This window comes from Cnephaeus nilssonii (genome assembly GCF_951640355.1).
Source record: "Cnephaeus nilssonii genome assembly, chromosome: Y".
Classification (NCBI taxonomy): Eukaryota; Metazoa; Chordata; class Mammalia; order Chiroptera; family Vespertilionidae; genus Cnephaeus; species Cnephaeus nilssonii.
The window spans coordinates 10669960-10682634 of NC_137096.1; positions in this window are offsets into that span (position 1 = coordinate 10669960).

Consider the following 12675-nt stretch of genomic DNA (forward strand, 5'->3'; position numbering starts at 1 on the left):
ATCCTTTGTAGGTAACTCTCTGTCTATGTCTTGCCACCTTTAAGATTCTCTCTTTGTTGTTAATATTTGCCATTGAAATTATAACGTGTCTTGGTGTGGGCCTTTTGGGATTGATCCTGCTTGGGACTCTCTGTACTTGTGTAACTTTTTTCTTCCCCATATCCTGTAAATTTTATGTCATTATTTCTTCAAATAGATTTTCTAATCTTTGCTGCACTTATTGTCCTTCTGGCAGCCCTATTATATATATGTTACTTCGTTTCATGTAGTCCCAAAGCTGCCTTAGGATTGATTTCCTCCTGTTTTTTATTTTTTTTTTCTCCAGTTGCTGTTCAGATTGAGCTTGTTCTGTACCTATCTTATAACTCACTAATTTGGTCCTCTGCTTCTTCTAGTCTAATGTTGAACTTTCCATGGTGTTTTTGATTGTAGCTACATCACTTTTCATTTCTTCCTGATTTTGCATAGGTTGTTGATTTTCTCATCCATTCGATGTATGAATTACATGACCATTACTCTGAATTACTATTCGGTCATGTTGCATGCTTAAATTTCACTAATTTCCTTTCTTGGTGACTCCTCATTTTTTTTTTCCTCTGGGGATTGTGTTGTCTCCCCATTCTGACTATCACCAGAAGGTTGAAAGTTTGAGTTGCGTGGACCTGGGCCATATGCTGTGGGAGCTTTGCACCACCCGAGTGTCACTGAAGTGCTCCGGCACTAGGACGTGTGGCTGCCGTGGGTTGGTGGGAACCAGGCTTGTCCAGGTTCAGTGTTACCAGCATTCAGTGTGGTCTCATGTGCGCACCTAGAATCAGGGATCCCGCCTGCACCGAGCTGTTGGCGTGTGCTGAAAATGAGTCCCCTGGCGCATGCCAGAAGTCAAAGTTTCCCTGTGTCTGCACCAAGATTCTAGTACCAGAGACTCTGTTTCCTCGTGCGGCTTCCTGTTGAGGATCAGGGTCCCTGTGTGCGCATGCACCAAGAATTGGAGTCACTGGCTCTTAGCGTGAATGCGCTTTGAGTCAGGGATTCCAGGTGCACACGGTAATAAACAGAGTCTAGTGAGTGGTGCTCAGTGCTGCCTGTTGCTGGGAGAATCTGGGTTCCGGTCACCATGGGGGACTGGGCTGCACAGTAGCACTGTGGTGTGCCTGCACTGCGGAAAACAGACTTCGGTGTGCACTTGCCCAGAATCGAAGTCAGGTGGCACTGCTGCCCTGCCTGGGCTTCAGGTTTGTTCGCCTGATTTTGTTGCAGGGAGCAGATTCCAGTCTCTCTGCATGCCCAGGCTTAAATTCCCATATGGACACAGCAGCCTGAGCGAGGGGCGGGTCTATCAGTTACTATGGAGCTATCTGCAATCCTGCAGGGAGGGGGATAGGCTCTTTGACTCACAGAAATCTGAGGCAGGGAAGTCTGGATTCTTGGTGTCTGTGGGTCTGCAGTTGTGGTCACAGGTCTCTGTCCCCAGTGGCTGCAGGGTCCTGGTTTGCTTCTGAGATGCGGCTGGGTGGTGCTGAGGCCAGGATCCTAGTCTCAAGCAGCTCTGTTTCTCAAGATAGTGTGGTCTCTCAGCACTCACTGGCCGCCCAGAAGTGTCTGCTTTTTGTGCGGGGCTCCACTGTCTAAGACTGCCCGGTTTGGCAGCCCCTTGGAGAACCTACAGAATCTAACTGTCCCTAGCTCATACACACACACCACACCTGTCTGCACTCTCCTCTATTGTTCCCTCACCCTCTCACACTCTCTCCCTCCCTGCCTTCCTGCCTGTCGTCATCGTCTAATCTTGAACCTCATACCGAATAATTTTATTTCAGTATGACATGACCATAGTAAAGTCTGAAATATTGGGAGAAAGTATGCTTTTATCTGCCTGTGCTAAAGAGATGTCAGTAATGCTGAGGTAGGCAAGAAAGATTACATTTATTTAAAATACAGCTGAAGATTAATGTTTTAACTTAAATAATTGATTATGAATAAAGAGCGAGGCACATTTTCTAGAAATGGGTTGATTTCTGGCCTTCATATTATTCTATACTTCACGCTGTCAAATGCTGTGTCTGATTAAAAAATGTTAAAATACCCCATCTGGCTGGTGTGCCTAAGTGGTTTGAGCCCTGGCCTGGGCACTTCAGGAAAGCAGGTGTAATTCCAGGTCAAGGGTATGTCCCTGGGTTGTAATTAACCAAGTGATCTCTCTCTCTCTCTCTCTCTCTCTCTCTCTCTCTCTCTCTCTCTCTCTCTCTCTCTCTCTCTCTCTCTCTCTCACACACACACACACACACACACATCTCAATCCCTCCAAACTCCCCTTCTCTGATTTCAACTCTCGGTTGAAAAACGACAACAATGGAAAAAGGTCCTCTAGTGTGGATTAGCAACAATAAAACACAAAGATACATTATTCGGCCTAAGTATAAAAAAAACAACATTGAAAAAATTCTTCAAGCTCCAAAAAGTGATTGAAACTCCCAGTGCACCAATATGTAAGGGAAAAAGAGATGGAGATGCTGCAGGCCACAGCACAGGTTTCGATCTGGCAGGGGATATGACAGAGGCTGCTGACACAGCTGAAGGCCTGAGTGGGTCCTTATGGTACTGAGCCCCAGTTTTAGTTTTCAGAGTGGTGCTGTTGCCCTTATCAAAGGGAGATCTGCTCACTGCTTCTCCAAAAGCCCAGGGCCCCCCAGCATTCCCCTACCCATCTCCTGTACCTCTGCTCCTTGCTCATCCCTCCCGCAGACATGATGGCCATCTTTCCTAATCACCCTGCCAGGCCTTGCTGTGCCCCAGACTGAGGGTCAAAGTATTTAGCAACGGAAACTGACCCTGCCCAACAAGAAGCAGGGACTGGGAAGACACCATATGCTGGGATGTCTTAAAGGCCTGGGCCCAGTGGCCTTCTCTCACCACCACATGCAGTTGGCTATGATTTTCATTCTGTGGGCCCTCCGCTTGTGCTCAAGCTCAGCAGAAAATGGGGAAGTGGATGTCCTCTGTGCCAGACAGGGTTTCTGCCAGGATGCGGTGGCTGGTAGGGGATACTATGCCGAAAGGCACACCCTCATCTTGACCATGAGTGCTGCTCCTCTGTGAGGTGGGACATCTGGGGGTACAGCAACCACAGACTCTGCCCTTAGGACTTAGCTCAGTTCCCACACCGCAGTTCAAATGCTGTGTAACCTTGGGCTAGTAAATGCCCATCTCTAAGCTTCAGTGTCTGGAAAAAGGGAAATGTGCAGTGCTCAGGGATGAAGGACATGAGGAGGATTACAGGGGATGAGCTCAGAGCAGCACACAGACACTGTGACTGTAATCCCAACAGGAGTATTTGGGCATGGAGAGCCCCTCCCTTGTCTCTGTCCCACACAGCACCTACCCCCACACCCAGGCAGCAGGATCAATGAAGCAGGCAGTTGTATCCTGGCCCTCAGGGGAGCAGACTCTGTATGGGCAAAGGCCTTGTGGTGGCAATACGCCTGGAACTTTCCAGGAAGCAGCGTCTGCCTTACCCATAAAGTGAGGCAGGTGAGGCTCATGCATTCATTGCCCCATCCAGGGGCATGACTGCAACTCTTTCTTCAGACACAGGTCAGCTAAGCCTGCACACAGAGCATTGTTATGACTCAGAGAGTACAACCACTGGGAGAGGAGAATCGGCCGGTATCAAACGAAGTGAAAGGGTGCAACAATAGAATTATTGTGAACCAGCTAGTATTGAAAGAAATGGGAATCATGCTCTGTTAACCATGATTGTTTTATTCTGATTACAGAAGGCGCCTTCTACCCTGGCTGCAGCTGATCTGGAGAAGCAGCCCGTCCTCCCCATTCACCTGCCTATTCTCATGGAAAGATGAAAAACTTTGCTGCAGAATCCAGAGTTGCCAGCCCTTTGAAGGTCCCCAGCCCTTTTGCATACCTGCAGGTCTTTGCAGTTCTCCAGCCTGCTTACCTGTTAACTGCCCATGTGGCACTCCTTTTGGCTATTTCCCCATGTAACCCCAACCCTTGCATATCTCTCTCTAAGCCCTTTGAAGGCCCCTAGTTCTTTTGCATAGGTGTAAACTGCCCTTTTGCCTACTTTTCCTTTGTACTTTTACTATAGAAGCAACTGGATTATGCTGGATGCAGAGCAGATTTCTGTGGCTAACCTGATGCTCTCACATAATGTCGGCCGTTTTGGAATAAACGCTCATATATGATTCAACCCTGTCTCTGCTTCATCGCTCGAGTAGTGACAGGCAGCACGCACCTATTGTTTGTCCGGTTACAGGAGGACTGGGACCCCTGGGTGAAAAGAGAAACTCACAGCAGCGCAAAGTGGCTCAGGATTACTAACCTTAACAACTGACGAGTGAGAGGTAGATGAGTAATGACAGAGGATGGCAGGTGGGTGCCGCGTGGTGGCTGGCAGCCAGGGCAGATCCTGGGTAAAGAGATGATGCATGCAGGGCAGAGGATGGATGGGTGACCAGAGATGATATGCACACAGGCAGGTAGCGGACAGATGCCCTGAGAGAGGCGGACAGCAAATGCTGGTCTCCAGGCCTTGCATCCTTGCCCAGGAGGTCCTCTTTCCCGCCAGCAGTGTGCAGGGGTCCCTCCCTCCCGCCCCTTGGCCTGTGCAGCTCCTCTCTGATAACATCCTGGCCTCTCAGCCCCCCTACTTCCTGAGCCAGGCTGTTCTCAGAATTAGAGGGGCGCCTCTCTGAGCGGAGCTTTGAGCCTGGCCTCCGGCTGCATGAGGACAGAGAGGTGAGGGCCTCAGAATGTTGGGGGCAATATACAAAGTCATCCCGAGGAGGAGGAGACGCCCAGCTGTGCTGTCCCTGGTACAGGGAGATGTGGGTAACTGACACTCTGATTCCTGTCTGGCTATCTCCTGTCTGAAGGCCCAGGAAGTCCCCATGTCAACCTGGAGGGGCATGGAGGACGCCTGTGCAGAGGCTTGTTTCCAGAAAACGCCCTTTGCTCTCCCCATCATGTGTCCTCTGGAGGCAGGGAAGGAGAGCGGGTGAAGATCCCAGGCTGTGCCCTGGGTGAGGGGCTGGCAGGGAGGGGCAGAATGCTGAGGTGCTGGCTGGGGAAGGGAATGCTTGGTGGGGAGCCCACGCAGGCTAAGAGCTCACGTGGGCTGCGCTCCTGTGCTCTCTGTTTCCGGGGTGAGTGGGCTTAGCTTGCCACCCACAGCAGGTGCTCCTGGGGCCCAATGCACGGTCCCAATTTGTTTTTTTAAGTTTGCTTTGTCCTGGTTTTCTCAGAGACCTGGAAAGATTCAAAAATATCCTCAGCACACCTACAACCCCTGTGGTCCTTTCGTTTCAAAATGTCCAATGGTTGCAGAAGCGTCCTCAAATTTTTGTAAAGCCTTTACTGTTGGGAGGAGTACATATGTCCCCCTTTCCCCTCATTGACCTCTTCTGGTCCACCCCGCCATGCCTCTACCACTCCCACCTCACCCAGCTATTGTCTGTGATCAAGGGTCATGCATATATGCATACAAATTCCTTGGTTCAGCTCTTCCCTCCCACACACCCTCCCCCGCCTTCCCTGTGCTGTGGCAAGGTCTGTTCCATGCTTCTGTGTGTCCCGCCTCTTCTTGGACATCAGTTTATTTGGTTCATTAGATTCCCCATATGAGTGAGATCATGTGATACTTGTCTTTCTCTCACTGGCTCATTCTGCTTAAAGATGGCAATAAAATTCATCTTTCCCTTTAACTAGTGTTTGCCCTAACCTGTCAACACAAATAAGCACCCTTTAAATTTGCCCATTGCAGTCTCTAACTTCCTTTTGAAAGGAAGGATTTATTTTTTTCATACTTTTGGAAGTAGAAATGGACTTTAAGTAGGACTAGCAAGGATTTATTTTTTTCATACTTTTGGAAGTAGAAACGGACTTTAAGAATTTTTAACAGTGCTATTGACCCTAGATAATGGCAAGTGCTGTCAAGGAATGTTTTTTCTTTAAGGAAACTTAGGTTAATGGCTGTTTCCCTGGGCAGTTGTCACTCTGGTTAGAGATTGCTGGGTGGGTGAGGGGTTGCATTGCCTGTCAAGGGCAGGTACTCATGTTGAAAGGTGATCTCCACTCTCAGTGGGGTCCCGGGGGAGGCAGCTAACCAATCTAGGTGTGTTCTTTCTCTTTCTCTCTCTCTCTCTCTCTCTCTCTCTCTCTCTCTCTCTCTCTCTCTCTCTCTTTCTCTCTCTCTTCTTTCTCTCTCTTTCACTCCCTCTTCCTCCTCTTGCACTCTCTCTGGAAATGAAAGGATGAAATATGTCCCAGTGAGGATTAAAAAAAATCTTTAGATATAGATATAGATATAGATATAGATATAGATATAGATATAGATATAGATGATATAGATATAGATATAGATATAGATATAGATATAGATATAGATATAGATATGTGTGTATGTGTATATATGGATATGTAGATATTTACTAGATTTTTGAAGTCCAGAACCTACCGACACATCCCCTAGCTGCTTATTTAGGCAAAATAGTGCATTTCAAAAGAGTGAACTCTTGAACACTGTACCTCAAAGTTACCATATTTTCCCAATGGAATCTTGTCTTGAAAAATGGAGCATTTGTTGGTTAGACCAGTGCTCATTTTGTGCTCTAGGTTACAAAACTGCCATTCTTTACAGATGACATGCACTCCTTACATGCACTCCTTTTGTACATGGCATTCCTTAAAGACTCCATCATAAAACTGTTACATTTATCCAATACGTTAGGCAAAATAGCTGGATATAAAATTAACATGCATAAATCGGTGGCATTTTTATAAACAAATAATGAAGTCACAGGATGAATAAATAAGAAAAAGTATGGCTGACCATTGCAACAAAATACTAAGATACTTAGGTATGAACTGAACCAAGGAGGTAGATACCAGTACCCGGAAAACTACAGGTGCTTGCAAAAAGAGATGCGAACAAATGGAAGCATTTACCATGTTCATAGATAGGAAGGGTTAACATCTTTAAACTGTCCGTATGACCCAAAGAAATCTGTAGGCCCCAAGCAATCTCTCTTAAAATAACAATGGCTTATTTCAGAGATCTAAAATAAATACTGGAAAAATGCATAAGCAACCAATGAAGACTGATTTCACACAGAAATCTTGAGAAAGGAAAACAAAATTGTAGGGGGATCACAATTTTGTACTTGTACTGGGTATCAAGTTATACTACAAAGCCATTGCTAATAAAAGAGCCTCCTTCGTTTATATACGAAGAACAGACATGTTGATCCATGGAACAGTACAGAGACTCCAGAAATCACCCAGAGCCATTAAGCTCAATTAATATTTTACAAAGGGTAAAAGGGAATACAATGGAGTGAAAACAGTGTCTTCATTTAATGGTGTTGCAAAATTTGGACAGATATACGCAGAAAAAATTAATCTAGATCACAACTTACACATCCTATCTAATAATAGAAAAATATGCAAATTGACCATACCTCCGACACACCCACAAGCCACGCAGCTGTGCTATGTTTGCACAATTGGAACACTATGTAGGTGTAAAGAACAAGGCTCTCTTTCCCTTAGAAACAGCATGAATCCTAGAGATTATTATGTTAGGTGAACTAAGGCAGTCAGAGAAGGACAGATCTCTCATTATTGCATGCACTTATATGTGAAATTCAATCACAGAATCGCTGGACGGATAAAATAGAACCAGAGGCATGGAAACAGACTGATGAAGGATATTGAAGGGCCAGGGTGGGGCTGACACAGGGCAGAGTGGGACTTTGGTGGCCAAATGGGGACAGAGGTTCCAGTAATATTCTCAACAATATTAAGGATACAATATAAAAATACATATTTTTAAAAGTAAGCTCATGTATGTTGCTTCACTTGAATATTTGAAAGGCAGTCTAATAAAAATGATATTCTTTGGTTTATAACTAATGTTTTGCTATGTGTCTATTTTTCACCATTTACAGCACAATGGTGGAAGTAGAGAGACTTAGGAAGCTGTTTATACGAGGCCTGGATATACGGAGCAATGCAAAAACTCTTGAAACGATGTTGGGGAAATTTGGTCCCTTAAGAGAAGGTATGTCTTAGAATCAAAATGCCTACCTGCTCAGACTAAACATATAGCAAATAGTAATATTGGCCACATATGATGCGACTATTTTTTCTTCTTCAAAGTATTAGGAAAACTTCCTTCTCCCTATTCAGTTGTGAAAGCACTTCTAGCAATGAGTTAAACATTTTGTTTTAGGACACCCCAAAAGCCAGAGAGGATGTTATTGGACAGCACCCTGAGTGGAAGGGAGAGAACTTCCCGCCTCTCCCTCAGTTCTTGGCATGTACATGAGAAAAAGTTCAGCAGAGTGTTAGGAAGCAGCCTTGTAGTACCATAAGGAACCTTGTAAAGAAGCAAAGCTAGCAAATTTATTAAAAAGGCAATGCGGGCAAGTCTATGGAATTTCACCTTTGGTAAAGCACAGGTGTGCTCTTAACTACCCTGGCTTGCCCAGTGAGATTCAGGGGGTTTTATAAACCCTTCATTCTATAGGTTTCAAGGTTCCAGTATCTTGGGCACAGACTGCATATCAAGGTCTCCTTTTACTTGTTGTGGCTGTCTCAGAGTTGATGAGAATGTCTGACAATTTTTATCTTGGCAGTTCCCAAGACTGTTGACATCTTTGCTTAGTGACTGAGATAAACTCCTCTTTTCCCCCTTTCCCAAGACAGCAAGCTGGTTTGTTCAGTAGGGAAGACAAAACTCACCCTTCTTTTCATTCCCCTTCTCCACTCATGCCTTAGCAGACCCAGGCTGACTTAGCTATTTAGTCTCTCATGTGGGAAGAGACGTGTTAGCCATTTGTTCTCAAGTGTCCCTGGCTGGGGAAGATTAAGGTCTTTCTGCAAGCTGTTCAAACTGGCCATGCTTGGTTTTCTTCTCTCAGGTTCTCTATTCCACTTTCCCAGGAATCAGTCTTAGCTCCTTGCAATCCCAGGTAATAAGAAGGAAAAGTAAGACATTGTGAGTTTGTTGTGGCGATAATTCATGGAATGTCATAAGATAGCTTAACTGTGGTATTTATTCCCTGTAGATTTTTGGGAAGGTAATGAAGATGCAAAATGTTGTGAGTTTTCTTTTTACAAAAGGTTTCAGAAGATTGGTACTATACTGTGTCCATTATACCAAATTAAGAGCCTCTGAGAGAATTTCTGAAAAACTTAGAGACTGAAAATCTCTAATAGGTTATATTTTATGTGACATGTGACATTTAACATTGTAAATTCCAGTACTTTTGATAAAGGATGGAGCAAGAAACAAGTCCAGAGGCTTTGCTTTCATTACCTTTGAGAATCCTGAAGATTCTACTATAGATGCCACCAAAGAAATGAATGGAAAAGTAAGTATTTTAATAAAATTTAGCACTGTGATTCAAGTAATAGTATTTCCAGGTTTCTGTCTTCTCATTTTCAAAGTTCGATAATGCCATATGAGCCATGATTATTTAGCCATCAGTTTTCTTTTTGTCACACAAGTGCTCGAGTGTTGGATTGGAAGGATGTTGAGATGTCTTTTTCGCAAAGCAAAATACTACATTAAACTTAGTTACTTTAGTATAGGAATACAAATATAATTGGGCTTTAAGCCTTTAAAGACCTTGCTAATTTAGAACAGCCTTCCCACCCCAGAAAGACAATGACAACATAAATCAGGACACTGTTGGTAAAAAGCTAATGCAATTGATGCAAACATTTCTTAGCTTTAAAGAAGTTCACAAAGACAAGTTGGAATAGATGACTTCCCATTACTTTGCGGAAAAGGTCTTGAAAAGTTGCTATGTGTAGTGCCTTTACCCTCAAGTTGGTATTCATTTTTTAAATGTATTTGTATTGATTTCACAGAGCAAGTTAGAGGGAGAGAGAGATGGAAACATCAATGATGAGAGAGAATCATTGATCGGCTGCCTTCTGCTGGTCCTCCACTGGGTATTGAGCCAGCAACCGGGGCTTGTCCCTTGACCAGGAATGGAACGGTAACCTCCAGACTCACAATTGGATGCTCAACCATTTCTGAGTCACAGCAGCTGGGCTAGGTATTCAGTTCTTGAAGACAGGAAATGATGTGATCAAGTAGATGGGATGTGTCATAACTAATTGACCTTCCTTCCTGCACCTAAATTTTCTGAGGTTAATTATGTGTTTTTTTTATTTTTTATATTTTTTATTGAGTTTTCACAGAGAGGAAGAGAGAGGGATAGAGAGTTAGAAACATCGATGATAGAGAAACATCGAACAGCTGCCTCTTGCACAACCCCCACTGGGGATGTGCCCGCAACCAAGGTACATGCCCTTGACTGGAATCGAACCTGGGACCTTTCAGTCCGCAAGCCGAAGCTCTATCCACTGAGCCAAACCAGTTTCTGCAAGGTTAATTATTTTTAAATCGTGCAACCAGACTGATTTTTGTTAAAAAAAAGTATATATATTATGTTTTGATTTATTTTATAGTAGGGAATGAGATTTATTTTATAGTAGGGAATGGGAGTTCCTTTTATTGAGTCTTTAATGTATGAGTGAAGGAAATAGTCTTATTCTTCTTTGATCTTAAAGTCTAGCCAAATGCAAGTGTGTCCTATTTCCTTCCAAGTTCTCGGTACTTGTACAAGTATCTCTGAAAGTCACTCCATTATGGTCTCTTTTGGGTACATATATTCTTTGTTTCTATTATATTTTCAAACATTTCCAATACATCCTACCATTATTTTAGCCTTGTTCTTTTGGATTTATTAAGAATCACTCTTCCCCAGGACAAGGAAACATATGCGGATTTCTACATTAATAACCGAGTTTGTGCTTTTGCTACAATTTTTTTAAATTTCTTTATTGATTAAGGTATCACATATTTGTCCTCGTTCCCCCATTCCCATCCCACTCCCGTCCCCACACATGCCCCCACCCCCCTGTTGTCCTTAACCGCCGGTTAGGATCATATGCCTGCACACAAGTCCTTTGGTTGATCTCCCCCTTTACCCCCACTCTTCCCTACCCTCCCTCCGAGGCCCGACATTCTGATCCATGCCTCCTTGTTTCTGGGTCTTTTCTTGTTCATCAGTCTATGTTGTGCATTATTTCCCCTATATGAGTGAGATCATGTGCTATTAGAAACACACTTATACGAACCGAAAATGAGACAAGCAATAATGGTTATGGTGACAGGCAATTGCTACAATTTTTTAATCTTATATTTAGTTAATTTGTGTATATACTCATAATAACATATATTAAGTTGTTGATATTTCAGTGACTTCTAGTACATAACTCACTTATGTCCCTATCCTTCATTTGGAGAGCTTGGTTTATGGTACTTTGAAGAAGGTCAGTACATATTGACCTGTTTACCTTTATCTTTTAAGGTTGGGTGGCAGCCAATAGTTGGATTTGGCTCATGATTTTTGTTGAGTTCAGAAGTTCATTTATTTGATTTATGAAGAATAGTTGATGTTTTTCCTAGGTCCTAAGCACAAGAAAATGTACTTTGTGTATATATCATTCCTAAACTAGTGTTCCAGTGCACGGATTCCTGCCCATTGAAAGGGAATTAATTAGAAGGTGGTTGCTGGGCTGGAGTGGGCAAGATGGGCCAGACATGCCTTGGAACCAACCTTCCGAAATCCCTCCCAGCTCAGCAGCACCTGAGGTGGTGCATGGCTCAAAGTCATGTGCAGAGTGAGCGGGCTTCCCCCCAGCAGGTGGGATCCCTAGGCCTGGCCTGTGGGGATCAGGCCAAAATTGGCTCCGACATCCCCGTAGGGTCCCAGATTGTGAGAGGGTGGTTCTCAGGTAACGCACCCTGGAATCAGGCTCCCTCCTCTCTAGTTTCTTGGTGCATCACCAAAAAACTCCAGCTGCCAAGTCACCACAGCTCAGCAGCTCCTGAATTGAGCATCTTCCCCCATGCACATAATACCGACCAGTTGGACAGTTGGACATTCACTTAGCCATATATATATATATATATATATATATATATATATATAGACTAGAGGCCTGGTACACAGAATTTGTGCACTGGAGTGGGGTCCTTCATCCCTGCCAGCCCCTTCTCACAGTCCTAAACTCATCAAGCGATGCCCTACTGATGGAAGGGGCCATAAGCTGCAATCTGGCCTCCCTCTGTGGGAGGCGACCAGCTGATCAGAGATCGGCACTGCCCCCATCACCCCTTCACTGCTGCTGCCTCTGACCTCCCTCTGGGGGAGGTGACCCTGTGATCAGTGAAGGCAACACCCCCATCATGCTTCTCCTGTTGCCATAGCCGGCCCCAAGGCTGCCTGAGGCTCGACCATTGCAGCCACTGTGGCTTGCCTGAGCCTCACCCGGCCCTCATTGCCTGAGCCTGGAGCCCTCGCAGTGGCAGCAGCCATCAAAGGCTTGCCGGAGCACCTGGCCGGAACTGGGAAAACAGCAGTGGCCATTAGTGGCTAGTCGGAGCCCCGGGTTAGCCCTGTGCAAGTGGCAGTGGCTATCAGCCATGAGCTTCCCCGTACATAACCAATAGGGTGCACTCTTCTGGTGATGGGCAGATCGCATCTTACAGGGTTCTCGCTGCAGAGGAGGGTGAAGGTCTCCCTCCATCCCTGGATAACTTAGTCCAACTGCTAGAGGAAATGCCCCACATTG